Below are 18,510 nucleotides of genomic sequence, written 5' to 3'. Positions count from 1 at the left end.
GTCCGCATCGCATTCCCGGGCAATCCCGGCATGGAAACCCCCGCCTCCCTCCCTCCACCTTTCCGTCCTTCCCCGCCGTCTCCTCACAACGTGACCTGCGACAAAGCCAGTTAACCCTCTTGTTGTCCTGTTATTGTAGAATTATTATGCAGTCTGAAGAAGTATTTTCCCACCAAGCACGTGTGCGCTCGCGTGTCAGAGTTTCCCCTGCAATTACACACGTAGGCAGTATGGGTTGCCCCCGCCGCGTCCATTGCCCGCCTCAACGGGCTGCCAACACACAAAAACCAGCAATTGTTTAGTTTTCTGTTTCAGAAGCCAACAATTTGAACTGGGTTTCCACTCACATGACAAACAATCTTTTTAATGTGTGTGTGTGCGTGACTCACACAAGAGGAAACCCCTGCTTTCCCCTCTGAGACCTTCTGGATGTTTCCAGTCACTTATTAGGTACACAAGGAAAGGAAATCCAGCACAACTTGGTTATGATCTACACAAATCATTTTTATTTTATTTAATACATTTTATATAAAACATATTTGGTTAATAAGAATAGTGGATGTATTTGGCTTTTCTTTATTTTGATGCACAGAACATATTTTTAACTAAATAAAGATTTACCGTTCATAAATATTGCATTATTTTTATTGCAGTGTTAATTTATGACCCACCCCACAGAAACATGTTTATTGTTATTACATCTGTAATCATGTATACATTCTCTAATTATATATATTAAAACCAATGCTAATGTTACGATTCTATTTTTTAAATTGCGAGCATTTATTTTTATTGAAACAATTTCTACGATAAATCATAGACATCATCATCATCATCAGTTGACAAGACAGCTCCTACAGACATTGCGCTACTGCTTCCCGTAGTGGGCCGGCAGAGCGTCTAGGAAGCCTTTACTGCGATATACTCAGACACACGTTGCGTTCTAACACCAGATTTAGGTGGAAACAGGACGAAAGTTTGCATAGAAGCAGGCAGGAGTCAAATGAGTCAAGAGTGATTTCGTCGAGGATTCCAGGATTATTATGTAAAATAGCACCATGCATTCACTTTGAAACATTGTGAAAAAAATGAAAAGAATGGAAAAAATTAGCGTAACTTTAGCTTGAAATATTTACATAAAATGAATGATAACTTCCCTGTTTTTTGCTTTTGACCAAGAATCTAGACTGTTTTACGTTCATATCTATAGAAATTCCAGGATTTACACGTTTATTTTACAAGAATTTTCAACTTAAAAAGCTCTTTGTTTTGTGATGACCGCCATGTTGGATTTTGTATCCATACGCAATAGCGCGACTTTACATTTAAAAAAAAACAGGTAATTTTCGGCCAACAGCCCATTTTTTGGCAAAAAAAAAAAAAAACTGGACATTTCTGCGTCCGTACAAAAAAGAAAATTGGCTTTTACATGTTTTATCTTATGTAACATTTCAATCTAACGACGAGGGCCAGATAGCCGGCAAGACGTGCGGAGGCTATAGTGACATCTGAATTCAAAATAAATAAGTTGTGATTGTATATAGAAAAATTTTATTTAAAAAAAAACGTTGCCTAAGATTAAGATGATTCTGCATGCTTTCCTCAAGCATTAAGTTTCTGATGTGAAAATTGAGTGATTAGCTGTTGAAAACTTATTTTGGGCAAAAACTTAGTTAAATATTGCTATTGATCCTAAAAATATAGGTGATTATCTCTGCATTTGGTGATTTTTTGTGCATCTAGCATATAAAATCTGAGAATTTTAAAGGCTTTTTAGATTTTGTTTAGATAAAAAAAAATAATTAATCGGGATTTTATTAGGGAACGACTTCAAATTTTTGTGATGCTGCTGCTCATGGAGACTCATATATGCCTAAGGGAGGTGCCTGTTTTAGTTTTAGGTCGCTAGCGGCTTTGGTTTTGAAAATATTTGAATTTTAAGTCTTTGAAAGTAGGCCCCCTACGGAGCGTCCCTGCGTCCCGTCAACTGATAGAAGTCTATGGTTAAATCAATTATTGTATAAATACTGAATTTATTCATTCGTTTTCTAAACTGCTCATCAATGTACAATATGAAAATACAGATTCCATTTTTTGTATTCTTGTGTGAAAATTTGTGACATATTTTGTTTATTCTTATGTATTTCAGTATTATATAATTCCTTCTAATTCGCTGAAATTTTTCTTAATGAAATACCATTTTTCATGTTTTGTTTTCTCATATTTGACAAAATGAAATTTTTTCCCTATGGCAGAGGTGGGTACAGTAGCCAAAAATTTGACTCAAGTAAGAGTCCAGCTACTTTAAAATAATATTAATCAAATAAAAGTTGTCATCCAAAAATGTACTCAAGTACAAGTAAAAAAGTATTTGGTAAAAACAATTCTCACGTCTTGTGTAACATTGTGAGTAACTGCTTACAATGTCTGATATTGTTTTAAACAATGGTACACTGGTACCTCGACATACGATTGCAACGACATAAGATCCTTTCGGCATCCGACGTAAAATTTGACCCGTCATTTGTCTCGACATATAACATGCTCGAAATCCGATTTATGACATCGTCACAGTTTCAGTGTTTTCCCACAATACGGAGGCACGGCGGACTTTCTTGTGGGAGAAATCAACATGGGTCCCAAGAAGGTTAGTGCAGGTGGTGAAAAAAAAAGAAATATAGGTGACGCTTACCTTTGAAATTAAGATGGAAATGATCGAAAAATATGAGCGTGGTGGCGAACAAAAGGAGGCAAAGCGGGGCGGATAGACAATGACCGAACACGAACAGACAGCACATGGGGAACTTAAATACAGACATGGGGTAACGAGACACAGGTGGTTGATACATGAGGCAGCAGATTGGTCAAGACACAATGAGCAGGCCACAACAGGTGAAATCAATGGGTAATCAAATGGACAAAAACACCAGTACAAAATCCTAACAAAACTCAACTCAAGGCATGCCATCTGTCTGTCATCAGACAGACGCCACGTTCAGGAACAGCATGCAAAACACAACCCCTAAATTAGAACGCGATTTGTTACATAATAATAATTATTATATTATTCCTAAATGTATTTATAATGTATTTGTTTTGCTATGTTATTGCTATTTGTAAGTGTACCAGCAGGATTTATTGAGGATTTAACGTAGGTTTTTGGGCTGTGGAATGGATTAACCGAATTATAATGTATTCTTATGGGAAAATCCCGCTCGACATACGACCATTTTGATTTACAAACCAGGTGCTGGAATGAATTAAATTCGTATGTAAAGGTACCACTGTATACTTTTTTTCTCAATAGAACATTATCTATATGAACTGTTTTTATTCTACACTACTATAACCTATTGCATCACCATATTAGCGTCCCTCCCCCTAAATTAGAACGCGATTCGTTACATAATAATTATCATTATATTATTCCTAATTGTATTTATAATGTATTTGTTTTGCTATGTTATTGCTATTTGTAATTGTACCAGCAGGATTTATTAAGGATTTAGCGTAGGTTTTTGGGCTGTGGAATGGATTATTGGAATTATAATGTATTCTTATGGGAAAATCCCGCTCGACATACGACCATTTTGATTTACAAACCAGGTGCTGGAATGAATTAAATTCATATGTAAAGGTACCACTGTATACTTTTTTTCTCAATAGAACATTATCTATATGAACTGTTTCTATTCTACACTACTATAACCTATTGCATGACCATATTTGCCTCCCTCCCCCTAATTACACAAAATTAATCAAATTCAGACTAAAAATAAGAAACATCATCTGTTCAAAGAGCATAAGTGCCCTCTAGTGGAGAAAAAGACATATTTCCAACCATGAAATGAAAACGATCATATCTCCGGTTTTCCATGGTCTATCGGTGCCAAATAAAAACTAGGAAAAAGGTTCAAATCCACACTTTCGAGCAATGTTGACTCTATGTCAAATAGATTCTTTTTTTTAAAGTGCTTTAAAGATGCCGCGTGACTAAACAGGCCCACGTAATCGTAGGACTTCCAACTGCAATTGTTTGTTATTGTTATGTCTGATTGGTACAATGGTGTCATGTGATTATTGTTGCGACATCTCATTGGTGAAAACCACTGTCTGCATCTCTGGCAAAAATAAAGTCAAATCTAATATGCAGAATAAAGATGTATCCCAGCAGTGTAGGCAAAAGTAGTGGAGTAAGAATTTCTTCTTCACAAATCTACTCAAGTATGGTGGTGTAAAACTACTCTTAGACGTACAGAGATTGTGGGGAGGCAGGCGAGGCAGTGCCCCCCTAATGGCCACAAAATTTCATTGCATGTAATTGACTTTTCTTTATATGGATTTTAAAATAAAGACTTAGCTGGTAAATATTTGTCTATAAAAGTTGTAAAGCAATAAAACAAACAACAAAAATGAATGAATGGACAGGAATGCTGCAAAGTATTTCATAATGGGTCAAAATTATTTTTTGAATAGATCATATTAGAGACCCAAACCCTGCTAACCGAATATATACAGTGTGGAGAACAAGTATTTGATATAGTATAGTATAGTATTTGATATAGTATCTTGGATAGAAACAACTGAGCAAATCTAACACGTTGCTACCCTCCTCTGCTAAATGGTCAGGTAGTTTTTCTTTATATACAGTGGGGCAAAAAAGTATTTAGTCAACCACTAATTGTGCAAGTTCTCCCACTTGAAAATATTAGAGAGACCTGTAATTGTCAACATGGGTAAACCTCAACCATGAGAGACAGAATGTGGAAAAAAAAAACCAGAAAATCACATTGTTTGATTTTTTTAAAGAATTTATTTGCAAATCATGGTGGAAAATAAGTATTTGGTCTATACCAAAAGTTTATCTCAATACTTTGTTATGTACCCTTTGTTGGCAATAACGGAGGCCAAACGTTTTCTGTAACTCTTCACAAGCTTTTCACACACTGTCGCTGGTATTTTGGCCCATTCCTCCATGCAGATCTCCTCTAGAGCAGTGATGTTTTGGGGCTGTCGTTGGGCAACACGGACTTTCAACACCATCCTCACCCCGTGGCGTCAAAATGATAACAAGAACAGGGAGCAAAAATCCCAGAACCGCACGGGGGGACCTACTGAATGACCTACAGACAGCTGGGACCACAGTAACAAAGGCTACTATCAGTAACACAATGCGCCGCCAGGGACTCAAATCCTGCACTGCCAGACGTGTCCCCCTGCTGAAGAAAGTACACGTCCAGGCCTGTCTGCGGTTCGCTAGAGAGCATTTGGATGATCCAGAAGAGGACTCGGAGAATGTGTTATGGTCAGATGAAACCAATATAGAACTTTTTGGTAGAAACACATGTTCTCTTGTTTGGAGGAAAAAGAATACTGAATTGCACCATACCCACTGTGAAGCATGGGGGTGGAAAAATCATGCTTTGGGGCTGTTTTTCTACAAAGGGACCAGGACGACTCATCTGTGTAAAGGAAAGAATGAATGGGGCCATGTATCGAGAGATTTTGAGAGAAAATCTCCTTCCATCAGCAAGGGCATTGAAGATGAGACGTGGCTGCGTCTTTCAGCATGACAATGATCCCAAACACACAGCCAGGGTAACAAAGGAGTGGCTTCGTAAGAAGCAGTTCAAGGTCCTGGAGTGGCCTAGCCAGTCTCCAGATCTCAACCCCATAGAAAATCTGCGGAGGGAGTTGAAAGTCCGTGTTGCCCAACGACAGCCCCAAAACATCACTGCTCTAGAGGAGATCTGCATAGAGGAATGGGCCAAAATACCAGTAACGGTGTTTGAAAAGCTTGTGAAGAGTTACAGAAAACGTTTGGCCTCCGTTATTGCCAACAAAGGGTACATAACAAAGTATTGAGATGAACGTTTGGTTTTGACCAAATACTTATTTTCCACCATGATTTGCAAATAAATTCTTTAAAAATCAAACAATGTGATTTTCTGTTTTTTTCCCCACATTCTCTCTCTCATGGTTGAGGTTTAACCATGTTGACAATTACAGGCCTCTCTAATATTTTCAAGTGGGAGAACTTGCACAATTAGTGGTTGACTAAATACTTATTTGTATATCCAACGTTCCACTTTTTACTATAACTTGCTGTCACCATAACTTATTAGAAACAGTTATCCTTATAAGGCAGTGAACAACAATGATAAACACACTGTTAAATCATGACTCCTCTCTGTTCCTGTCAACAGTCAATACGCAATGAAAATATAGCATTTGTTTTTTGTATTTCATCTCATTAAAGAACTGTTAAACCTATTGAGACGGTCACGACGTCACTGTTTGTAATCCAGTTATTCTTGCACCTGCTCGTCCACACCTGCAACAGTGACAACGTTCATCTTGTCGTAATTAACTGTGATAATATCGGCTGGCCTAGATTTTCAGTCGTCGCCCTGTAATCCGAACCGGCCCACGTCTCCCCCCCCCCCAAGCTGCCTTTTCGATGCCTAAACCCGATAAGCGACCCCATTTGGGAAATTGCTCAGGCTTTGTTGGGTGGTGTCGAGTTCTGCCGGAGGCGTCCGAGGATTTGTTAGGGCGTTAAACAAACAGTTTAACAGATTGACGACGAAAATGGAAGACACACGGAAGATTACGGGATTAATGATAGGGCCTGTGATTTGAACAAGAGATTTTTAATCATTAATACTCACATTCTACTCTTTCGGTCTTTTAGCTTTTGTGCATCAATTATAACCTTCTTCTTTAGTTTGCTTTTGGAGGCCTAGCTCACTATTGTTCTTGGCCCCGAGTCTGACAGGCCCGTAACAGGCCAGGTGGCCTGTCAAAAATGACCGAAAAGCGCCTGCCCGCGAGTGAACGCTGTGGTTCTGTTAGCGTTTGACTTGAGTGCGGTGGGTCTCTCGGCTTTGCGGAGGTGCCTTTTATTTCTGATGCGTTTACTGTACATCCGCTTGGAGCTGACATTTAGCGGAACCGAGTTGGGTTAGCTTGGAAATGGTTCAAACTGAAGAGGTTGTAGCGCCATAGGTTGAGTCCAGTGAAGGTTAATGTACCATTTGGACCCTGTGTGAGTTAAATATGGGGTTGGCTTTCGTGCATTTCAGTTTGGGTTGTGCAGTTACTGTAGATCCATCCATCCATCTATGCATTAACTACCGCTTAATCCGGGGTCTGGTTGCCGGGGCAGTGGCTTTAGCAGGGAAGTCCAGATTTCCCTCTCCCCAGCCACTTCATCCAGCTCCTCCAGCATTATCCCAAGGTGTTCCCTAGCCAGCTGAGAGACATAGTCTCTCCAGCGTGTCCTGGGTCGTCCCCGGGGCCTACCGCTGGTGGGACATGCCCGGAACACCTCACCAGTCAACCTTCCACTGAGCAAACCAGTTTCAGATATAGGAATAGCAGTTGAAAGAAATTGAATAAAGACTGTAAATTGGGGGCAAACAAGTACAAAAACTGAGAGATTTACATTTAGTCAGCGTAAGAAAATAGGGCCTTGCATTTCTTAACCTTTGCCTACCGCAGACCAGTGATTTCAAATTCATTTTGGTTCGCGGGCCACGATATGGAAATTCGATCTCAAGTGGGCCAAACGTTTTTTAATGCCAGCGCAGTCCTCGTTGCCCGTAGGTCTGTTGTACTTCCTCATAACCTGTGCGAGTCAACCTTCTACTGAGCGAACCAGTTTCAGATATAGGAATAGCAGTTGAAAGAAATGGAATGAAGACTGTAAGTTGGGGGCAAGCGAGTACAAAAGATGAGAGATTTGGATTTAGTCAGTGTAGGAAAATAGGGCCTTGCACTTCGTAACCTTTTTCAACTGTAGAACAGTGATTTCAAATTAATTTGGTTCGCGGGCCACATTATGGCAAATAGCTCTCAAATGGGCCAGACTATTTTATTTTTGACTAGCTGCCAAAGACGGTGCTCGACATCCAATCCATTTTGGCTGGGAAGGGGCGAATGAACGACCGATGATGAAAGATGAGAATTCACAGCCTGGTATAAGTGAATTGGATGTGTATCGTTGCCAAAGGCAGGAAATGAGTTAATTTTGCTTCACTTCCTTGTAATTTTAAGATTTAAACAAGAGATAAGACCAGTCACTTCCTGTTAATTTTTTATCATTTCCTGTGGATATCTCGGGCATTTCTGGACTGCTTCCAGTTGATTTTGGAGGTATTTTTGGGTTACTTCCTGTTCATTTGATGTCACTTCTGGTTGGTTTGGAGGTATTTTTGGGTTACTTCCTTGTTTACTCATTGGCTGCCACTGACTGCGCTAGCTCTCCAATCCATTTTGACCAGGAGGGGGCGAATGAACGAATGTAACTGCGAACATGTAAGTGAGCCAAGTGCACTCACACGAATCACAATCTACGCTTTTACGGCGCCAATATTAAAATGAAAGCATATACTGGTCCTTCTAAAAAAATTTGCATATTGTGATAAAGTTCATTATTTTCTGTAATTTACCAATAAACATTAGACTTTCATATATTTTAGATTCATTACACACAACTGAAGTCTCAACTCAGCTCAAGCCTTTTATTGTTTTAATATTGATGATTTTGGCAAAAAAGTCAAGAAAAAACAAAAATCCTTATCTCAAAAAATGTGCATATCATGAAAAGGTTCTCTCAAGAAGCTACTAACCGAATCATCTGAATCAACGAATTAACTCAAAAAACCTGCAAAAGATTCCTGAGGCTTTTAAAACTCCCAGCCTGGTTCATTACTCAAAACCGCAATCATGGGAAAGACTGCCGACCTGATTGCTGTCGAGAAGGCCATCATTGACACCCTCAAGCAAGAAACTAAGACACAGAAAGAAATTTCTGAGCGAATAGGCTGTTCCCAGAGTGCTGTATCAAGGCACCTCAGTGGGAAGTCTGTGGGAAGGAAAAACTGTGGCAGGATACGCTGCACAACCAGAAGAGGTGACCGCACCCTAAGAATGATTGTGGAGAAGGGCCGATTGCAGACCTTGGGGGATCTGCAGAAACAGTGGACGGAGTCTGGAGTAGAAACATCCAGAGCCACCGTGCACAGGCATGTGCTGGAAATGGGCTACAGGTGCCGCATTCCCCAGGTCAAGCCACTTCTGAACTGGACCACTGGACTGTTGCTCAGTGGTCCAAAGTACTTTTTTCAGATGAAAGCAAATTTTGCATGTCATTCGGAAATCAAGGTGCCAGAGTTTGGAGGAAGACTGGGGAGAAGGAAATGCCAAAATGCCTGAAGTCCAGTGTCAGGTACCCACAGTCAGTGATGGTATGGGGTGTCATATCAGCTTCTGGTGTTGGTCTACTATGTTTTATCAAGGGCAGGGTCAATGCAGCAAGCCATCAGGAGATTTTGGAGCACTTCATACTTCCATCTGCTGAAAAGCTTTATGGAAATCAAGATTTCATTTTTCAGCATGACCTGGCACCTGCTCACAGTGCCAAAACCACTGGTAAATGGTTTACTGACCATGGCATTACTGTGCTCAATTGGCCTGCCAACTCTCCTGACCTGAACCCCATAGAGAATCTGGGGGATATTGTGAAGAGGAAGTTGAGAGACACCAGACCCAACACTGTGGATGAGCTTAAGGCCGCTATCGAAGCATCCTGGGCCTCCATAACAACTCGCAGTGGCACAGGCTGATTGCCTCCATGCCACGCCGCATCGAAGCAGTCATTTCTACAAAAGGATTCCCGACCAAGTATTGAGTGCATAGCTGATAGAATTAATTGAAGGTTGACTTTTTTGTATTAAAATACACTATTTTGTATTGGTCAGATGAAATATGCTAATTTTTTGAGATAGGGATTTTTGTTTTCTTGACTTTTTTTTTCCAAAATCAACAATCTTAAAACAATAAAAGGCTTGAACTACTTCAGTTGTGTGTAATTAAGTCTAATGTTTATTGGTTCATTACAGAACACAATGAACTTTACTACAATATGCAATTTTTTTAGGACTAGTAATTTTGTATGTACAGTATGTAGCTCATTCATACTGTGCCTGTCAGGCAGAACAACACTGCGGGTCGAATTGTACCCTGTGGTGGGGCTGTAAGTTTGACATCCTGTCCTTACATTTACTCACCAAACCCCTGGAGTTCAATCGAACCCAGGGTAAGAACCACTGCTGTAGATGGTTAGGTTTAAAGCTTAGGGCTCTACCTTGGAAGATAAAATACTGTAGGCACAAAGATGGGAAAAGTTAGATTTGGGGTTAGAGGTTAGGTTTAGGTGTTGGGAACTGGGTTGTGTTTAAGAGTTACGTTTGGGGTTGGGATTAGGAAAAGGGGTTTGGAGTCAGGGTTAAGGTATCGGTATGTGTACTCATCCATCATCTCATGAGAGATCTTGTGCAGGTTTTCTGTGGCGTCAGGAAGAAAAAGCATAGACAAGGGTTCTCTTTGAGCTCATATGTTTGTGTTTACTGTACCTCACCACCCTGCTGCTGCCTGACTCTGGGCACCAAAGTGCCTCCACCCAGAACCAATTAGTCAGCACAAGGGCCTGTTTGAGTCCCTTTATGAAGCCGCAGTGACACTTCACTTTACTGTACACTATTGTGCATCCGAGCTTTAGGGCTCTGGGTTTATTTGGGAGAAAGGAGGAAAAGGGGGTGGGGTGTTGAATTTGGGATAATATTGGATGTTTTCCAGCACAGTGGGCTGGAGAGCTAAGAACCATATTGTGTTCTGAGGAAAGGGGGGCTTGTGGGGGGCTGCTTCAGCAGATGTTGCCCTTTTGCTCCGGAACATTCTGCGGTTGTCAAATCCAGTCTGCGGTTATCAAATATGTCCTTTAATTGGAAATACCGCCGCAGACATGTGAAACATGACAGGCAGCGTTACCCCCAAAAAATGGACAATGCAGAAAGACGGTGAACTTTGGATAAGTCAAGTACACCATTGGCTCTCTGATGTATTTGGGTTTTTAAACCACAAATAGGGAGAAGTCCAAATGAAATACACAAAGACGTTCACAGACTTTCTCCCTGTCGCATTTGGTACCTGCTCAGCGTCAATCCAACTGTACTGTAATGGAGACAAATATATACACAACCCCATGACAGCGGCGCCATTTTTCAATACCACCTCCAAGGAGGGTTTTACAGTCAAACACACTCAAATGATTTCCACAAAATGAAGTGCAAGAGGAGGGCAGGAGTCAAAATTCAGGAAGCAGGGATTGTTCTGCCTAAGCGAATGTGTCCTGTTGGTCTAGGACAGGGGCGTAGGTTTGCATATGGATTGTTGGGACGTAACACTACCAACTTTTCAAGATGCTCAAATTGTCCCCACTAACTTTATAAGCAACCTTATTTGCATTATATAATGAGTTCAGTTTTAATGGTAGGGTAGACTGCTTTCTCTTACTGTATGTTGTAAGGATGGACTAAACCCTACCATTATTTAGTGAATTATTTTGATTATGTTTGGATTTACATTTATCCCTTTTCACTTGCTTAATGTGCCGGTCCATTTTTTTCCCACCTTAAATGCACGTTTGATTGGCTGATGCATAGACTTCATAATGTATTGACGGGGCGCGGGGCCGATTCTTATGGGGCCTATCTCCGTCAAAGCTGACCGAGTGGAAACATAGACAAAGAGCTTTTTCTGTTGAAAATTGTTATGAATAAATGCTTAAATCCCTGAATTCTTTATAGATATGGAGGTAAAAGTCTAGATTCTTGGTTAAAAGCAAAAAAAAAAAAAAAAACGCGCAGTTAGTATTTATTTTACGGAAATATTGCAAACTACGATGCTAGTCAGTAAGCACATTAGCGGCCGCCATATGTAAACAAACTGACCGAGTGGAAACATAGACAAAGGGCTTTTTCTGTTGAAAATTCTTCTGAATAAATGCTTAAATCCCTGAATTCTTTGCAGATATGGACGTAAAACAGTCTTGATTCTTGGTTAAAAGCAAAAAACGGGCAGTTAGCAGTTATTTTACATAAATATACCCAAGTATAATGCCGTTGTTGTAGCGGGTACTTTCTCCCATTGATTTTTTTCACAACGTTTCAAAATGCATGTATGGTATGAAAAATATATTAATTACCGTGAATCCTCGAAGAAATCACTCCTGAGACAATCCTTCCCGTTTGTATGCAGTATAGCTTTCAAATGAAGCGGAGTGTGGGACGGCCCCCTTCAGGAAGGCGTGACACAGTGAATGGGGAATGTGTCACGTCAATATATTATGACATCTATGGCTGATTACTATTACCCCGGCCACACTGACACACACTCACACAGCCCCGACAAATTCGTGTCGACAAATGCCACCTCCTATTCCCCCTTCAAAGAGGATGGATATTAGACGGTTTTTTTTCGGCCAGTAGCAGCCACTGCAAGTAATGTAAAAAGATGTCAGTGTTGTGGAGGTGGGGAATACACCACAAATTTTGCTATTGAAAGTTTAACCTGCATTAGCATGACACTAAACTGAGTAAACTCGCTAACCTGCAGAACTACTGCAGTCAGTCCAGCCTCCACAAGGCACAACAATGTCAAATTAGCAGTCACTTATTTAGATCATCTGGCTTCAGAGTGCAAGTCCCTTTGTTAAAAAAATAAAATTAAAAAAAAAAACGGGGAGCTATCCAAGATTGGGTCCACTTAGGGGGACACTGACATGAACATGAACTGAAACCCCAAAAAAATTGTGAAATGAAATCACACATCAGAATTTCAGGTGAGTACTTAGGTTCGAGTATGCCTCAGATGTCGATCGGTAATTGGATATCTCAGATTTTTATTTTATTTTTTTTCCCCCAAATCACTTTTATATTTCAATACTTTAGTTTGTGTCTAGGTGTGCTCCAACACATTCTTGGATAGCTCCCCGTTTTTTGTTTTTTTTTGGTAATATTTTCTAAATTTCAGAATGTTTCTTTAGTAGTTTTTGGAGAAAAAAATTGAAATAACTAACCTGAACCAATACACATGAAAGTTAGTATAAGTCAAACCAGATTTATTTTTGCATTGATCATTTAGCCTCTCAACTAATTAGGTTCATAACCGTGAAAAATGGAGCCCTGACCTCCGTTCAATAATCTGTTTGGTCTTATCAATGTCCCGTCCAATGTTGAGACTAAACCTACGCCTTTGGTCTAGGACCATCTTGGCAAATTCTTAGAACCCTCAAACACGTAAACAAACTTGTCACAAGTAGAGTTTAGCATGTAGACGCAACAACCATTTCTATTGGAGATTGCTTGGGGGGTTCAGATATTTGCTGAAGGATACATATAGGATTACTCCATCGACCAAGTTTTGTAGCTTTTGATAGTCTGGTAGTTGACAAGGCTGGATTGTGGTTATGGCCAGGGGTGTCAAACTCATTTTGATTTGCTGGTCACATTTATGGCAATAACATCTCATGTGGGCCTGACTAGTTTATTCTGGGCCATATAAATTAACTCACTGACTGCCACTGACGGCACTCGATGTCCAATCCATTTCAACAGGGAGGGCAGGCAGCGTCAATTAAACACTTCAAAGGAGTTCCACAGGGCTCAATCTTAGAACCCCTGTTGGTCATTTTTATCTATCCCCGTTAACTTTCGTCTTCGCGTTCATTCGGTCAAATGGATTGAACTTGGTCTTGCGCCATCAATGGCACTGAAAGATGAGCATTCGCAGCCAGTCCTTCCAGTATAAGTGTGTTGGACGTCTATTGTTGTGAATTTTAGGCAATTAGTTTTATGTCATTTCCTCTAAACTATGGATAATTTCCTGTAGATTTGGGGGCTTTAACTGGTAGCTTCCTTGATTTTCTGTCATTTCAATGTCAAGTCATTGGCTGGCATTGACAGTTCTAGAGGTTCAATCAATTTTGACTGGGCGGGGGCGAATGAACAAATGTAACTGCAGACACGAACGTAAGACTAGTGCAGTAGTGCACGCACTTGATCACACAAATCTATAGTTTTATGTTGTTGATGTCAATATAAACGCGTGTGATTTATCTACAGCATAAAGGTGCTACATTGTGCCTGTCAGGCAGAACAACCTCGCGGGCCCGATTGGACAATTTGACACCCATAGTTTAGGGTTAGGGTTTATGAGATGTAGGAAAGGTTTGGTTAGAATATGGGTTCAGGGAGTCGTGGTAAGTGTTGGGCAGTTTAAGGTAAAGGGTTACACGGGAAGTTGGATTAGGGGTGATTTATGTTGGGTATAGTAAGGGTTAGGCTTAGTCTACAGTGAAGGTGCCATCAGGATCTCATAAAAACCTAACAAAGCTCAGTAGAAGCTTGGAATATTCTTTTGATAAGAATTTATGGATCCATTCCCACTGCATGATTCAACCGCAATCAATTCATAATTGACAGGTAAGTGATCTATTATGACCAGTCCAGAGTGTAGTCAGCTCCCTTGTGACTGCAAATGGGACTAAACAAAATGAAAAACTGGAAGGAAGGATGGAACCAAGTGTCAGAAAAGCGCAAGATGATGAGAAGGTATTCCGACATTGAAATTGTTTGGTTGTTGGCGTCCAGGGGGTCCTCATCCAAGGAAGAGATGCTTGGCGTGTGAGGTCATGGGCAGCTGGAAGTCCACTTCGCCGTTGGAAACTTAGCGGGAACGTGCTCGGCTTTTCCGACGTCCTCTCGGGCATAATAGAAGCTGTCATTGGCAAATCTACTTATCTACTACTCTCAACCTGGATCGGCACCTTCGTACATGAGTTGATTTAATTCCATTCAGCTCATTAAAAGCAATGATCAGAGGTAGAGTAGCCAAATCTTTTACTCAAGTAAGAGTAGCGTTACTTCAAAATAATATTACTCAAGTAATAGTCAACAAAATCTCATCCAAATTTTGTCTAGTTTTAGTCGACATTTACTCAAAATTTTTACATCTCTAAAATTTAAAGTTTTAGTCCAAAAATAATGGTTTCCAACAATTTTGAATGAACATAGACGAGCACATATTGTAACGTCTACGTACAAGGACAACATTAACTTTGTGATGATGATAATACACACTCGGCCTGAAAATCAGTACATTATTTTCAGTTAACCCTACCTAGAAGCCCCGATCTATATGTAAAAAAAAAGTTGTCTGAGTGTTTAACATCCTCTAGACTTACTGTCCTGATAAGCCAAGAAGCTCTACTTTGGACTGGCAAGAGTTTTAAGAGGACGCTCACCATTCTGATGCTAATGCTAACGCGAATGCATAGATTTCACTATCAGTTGACGGGACACGGGGCCTATTTTCAAAAACTTAAAATTCTAATATTTTCAAAACCAAAGCTGCCAGCGACCTAAAAGCAAAACAGGCACCTCCCTTAGGCATATATGAGTCATCATGAGCAGTAACATCAAAAATGCAAAGTCATTCCCTGATAAAATCCCGATTAATTATTTTTCTAGACAAATATGACAAAGCTTAAAATGGCTATAAAATTACCAGATTTTACGCTAAATGCACAAAAATCACTAAATGCAGGGATAATCACCAATATTTTCAGGATCCATAGCAATATTTAACATAATATATAAGTTTTTGCCCAAAATAGCAACCTTTTTTTTTTTTAACTTAGTGCAAGTTTTCAACAGTTAATAAATCACTCACTCTTGACATCAGAAACTTAATACTTGAGGAAAGCATGCAGAATCATCCTAATTTTACTCAACAAAAGCAAAATTTGCATTTTTCTATATACAATCACAATTTACGTACTTAGGTGCAGAGATAGAAAATCCAACATGGCGGCCGTCACAAAACAAAGAGCTTTTTAAGTTTGAAATTCTTATAAATAAATGCCTAAATCGTAAAATTTCTATAGATATGAGTGTAAAACAATCTAGATTCTTGGTTAAAAACAAACAAAAAAAAAACAGTCATCATTCGTTTTACGTAAATATTTCAAACTAGTTGGGCTATATATTTTTTTTCATTCATTTCATTGTATTCACTTGAGACACTCCTGCCTACTTGTATACAGTAAAACATTTGTCCTATTTCCACTTAAATCCGGCGTTAGAACGCAGCATGTGTTTGAGTTTATCACAGTGAAAGCCAACTCAACTTCTCCCTTGGTCCGGGAAGGCGTAACGCAATGTCCGTGGAGCTGTCTTGCAAACTGATGGTGGAGTCTATGGGGAATGCTACGCTAACGCTAAGAGTTACATTCAGCGTCTGATACTCACGCAGCACAGAACTTTAAAGGCGAAAGCAACATTGCATATTCTCTCTTGCCAAGATAAGAAAACAAATCTTGTTTTTCCAAACTGGCAAGATGGAACGGAGCCTACGTAGCTTGAGATACATCCTTAACTCCGGTAAGAAGGGAGAGGCGCAGCACATCTCACATGAGCGACATTACACTACGTACAATATGAAGATGTCACGCATTGTTAGTATATGACAGAAACGATGTTGTATTTTCATCTTGTTGTCGTCTTGTCAGACTAAAACTGGCATTTGTCTCCCATCTGTTTTAGTCTCCCAAGCCACGTTTTTAGCTCGTCGCGTCATCGTCATGAAAAAATTGTTCGTCGATGAAATATTTTCGTTATTGTCAATGTTGACGAAAACAACACTGTACTGTATTGTAACCTATTACATGACCATTATTTAGAAAATACAGAAAAATAATCGAGTATCTACAGAATTAACAGGAAGAAATCTGGAAATTCTCCAAAATCAAATCAATCTCTAAAGCAAGGTCATAACAGATAACACAGCTGCTTGGTAAAATTCCACTTGCTTGTGAGCCTTTTCATAAGTACATTCATTTGCCCCTCCCGGTCAAAATGGACTGGAAGATTATTGCCGTCAGCGGCAGCCAGTGAGTTAACTTATTTGGCCAAAAATAAAGTAATCCATTGCACATCTAATTGCCTTGAATGTTGCCCGCCAGCCAAAATGAGTTTGACCATAGACATCATCACTATTGACGTGTCACTTCGTCATTCTTTGCGCGACGCCTTATCACCGAAGACGGCACACGCTCATGTCGTATTTAAGCTTAGATTTACTTACGATTGATTTAACTACGAAAGTTGTACCGCATACAAAAAGGAAGGATTGTCTCAGGAGTGATTTGTTCGAGGATTCAAGGTAAATATTATTTTTTTCGTAACATGCATGCGTGATTGAAGCATTATTCGCAGGAATTTTCTAATTGTTTACACATGGCGGCGGCTAATTTTCGTAACTGACTAGCCTCATAGTTTACTTTAACCAAGAATCAAGACTGTTTTACGTCCATATCTATAAAGAATTCAGGGATTTAAGCATGCATTCATTCACTAGAATTTACGCCAGAAAAGCTTCTTTTATGCCAGGTGGCTGCTAGCTTCATTCGCTAGCATAGTAGCATTGTACTTCGTCAATGTACGTAAAATAAACGCTAACTGCACGGTTTCTTTGCTTTTAATCAAGAATCAAGATTGTTTTACGTCCATATCTATAATCATTCAGGGATTTAAGCACTTATTCACAAGAATTTTCACCACAAAAGCTCTATTTACGCCAGGCTGCCGCTAGCCTCATTCGCTAACGTAGTAGCATTGTACTTCGTCAATATATGTAAAATTAATGCTAACTGCACAGTTTCTTTGCTTTTGACCAAGAATCGAGACTGTTTTACGTCATATCTATGAAAAATTCGGGGATTTAAGCATTTATTCACAAGAATTTTCGCCAGAAAAGCTTCTTTTACGCCAGGCAGCCGCTAGCCTCATTCGCTAACATAGTAGCATTGTATGTCGTCAATATACGTAAAATAAACGCTAACTGCACGGTTTCTTTGCTTTTAACCAAGAATTGAGACTGTTTTACGTCATATCTATGAAGAATTCGGGGTTTTAAGCATTTATTCACAACAATTTTCGCCAGAAAAGCTCCTCCGCTATTCTCATTCGCTAACATTATTAGTTTTATTATTAGTGTATAATGATAATAAAGGGCTATTCCGTTCTATAATAGGTTGTGATCGTTATATAGAATGTATTAATAATCTATTTACATATTATTTCTAATTGATTCTGCATGTTTGCCTCAAGTACAAAGTTTATGATGTTAAATTGACTGCTGTTGAAAACTTGCAGTAAATAAATTTTTTTAAAAAGTTGCTATTTTGGTCAAAACCTATGTGATAGGTTAAATATTGCTATTGATCCTGTAAATATATCTCTGCATTTGGTGATTTTTGTGCCTCTAGTGTAAAATCTGAGACTTTTATATATATATTTTTTATTTTAAGTTGTGTTATACTTATATAAACAATAATTAAGCGGGATTTTATAAGGGACAACTTTGAGTTTTTTGGTGCCGCTGCTCATGGAGACTCCTATGTGGCTAAGGTAGGTGCCTGTTTTGGTTTTAGGTCAGTAGCAGCTTTGGTTTTGTAAATATTTGAATTTGAAGTTTTTGAAGATAGGCCCCCGACGAATAGGCCCCGTTTCCGTGTCATGTCAATAGGTTATGAAGTCTATGGTTTGACACACCTGTCTTTGGGCACTGTGAGGTGAAAATACCACTATACATCAGTAGAACATT

The 18,510-nt window shown here is 39.5% G+C and overlaps 1 protein-coding gene across 1 annotated transcript in view; it reads left to right on the top strand.

Moving 5' to 3' along the window:
* Positions 1 to 18,510, top strand: part of nfatc1 (nuclear factor of activated T cells 1) — a 102,167-nt gene that overhangs the window by 43,536 nt on the left and 40,121 nt on the right. The gene's annotated exons all lie outside the window — the stretch shown is intronic.

The sequence above is a fragment of the Corythoichthys intestinalis genome, chromosome 22, assembly GCF_030265065.1.
Source record: "Corythoichthys intestinalis isolate RoL2023-P3 chromosome 22, ASM3026506v1, whole genome shotgun sequence".
Taxonomy (NCBI): Eukaryota; Metazoa; Chordata; class Actinopteri; order Syngnathiformes; family Syngnathidae; genus Corythoichthys; species Corythoichthys intestinalis.
This window is presented reverse-complemented; position numbering and strand designations above follow the sequence as displayed.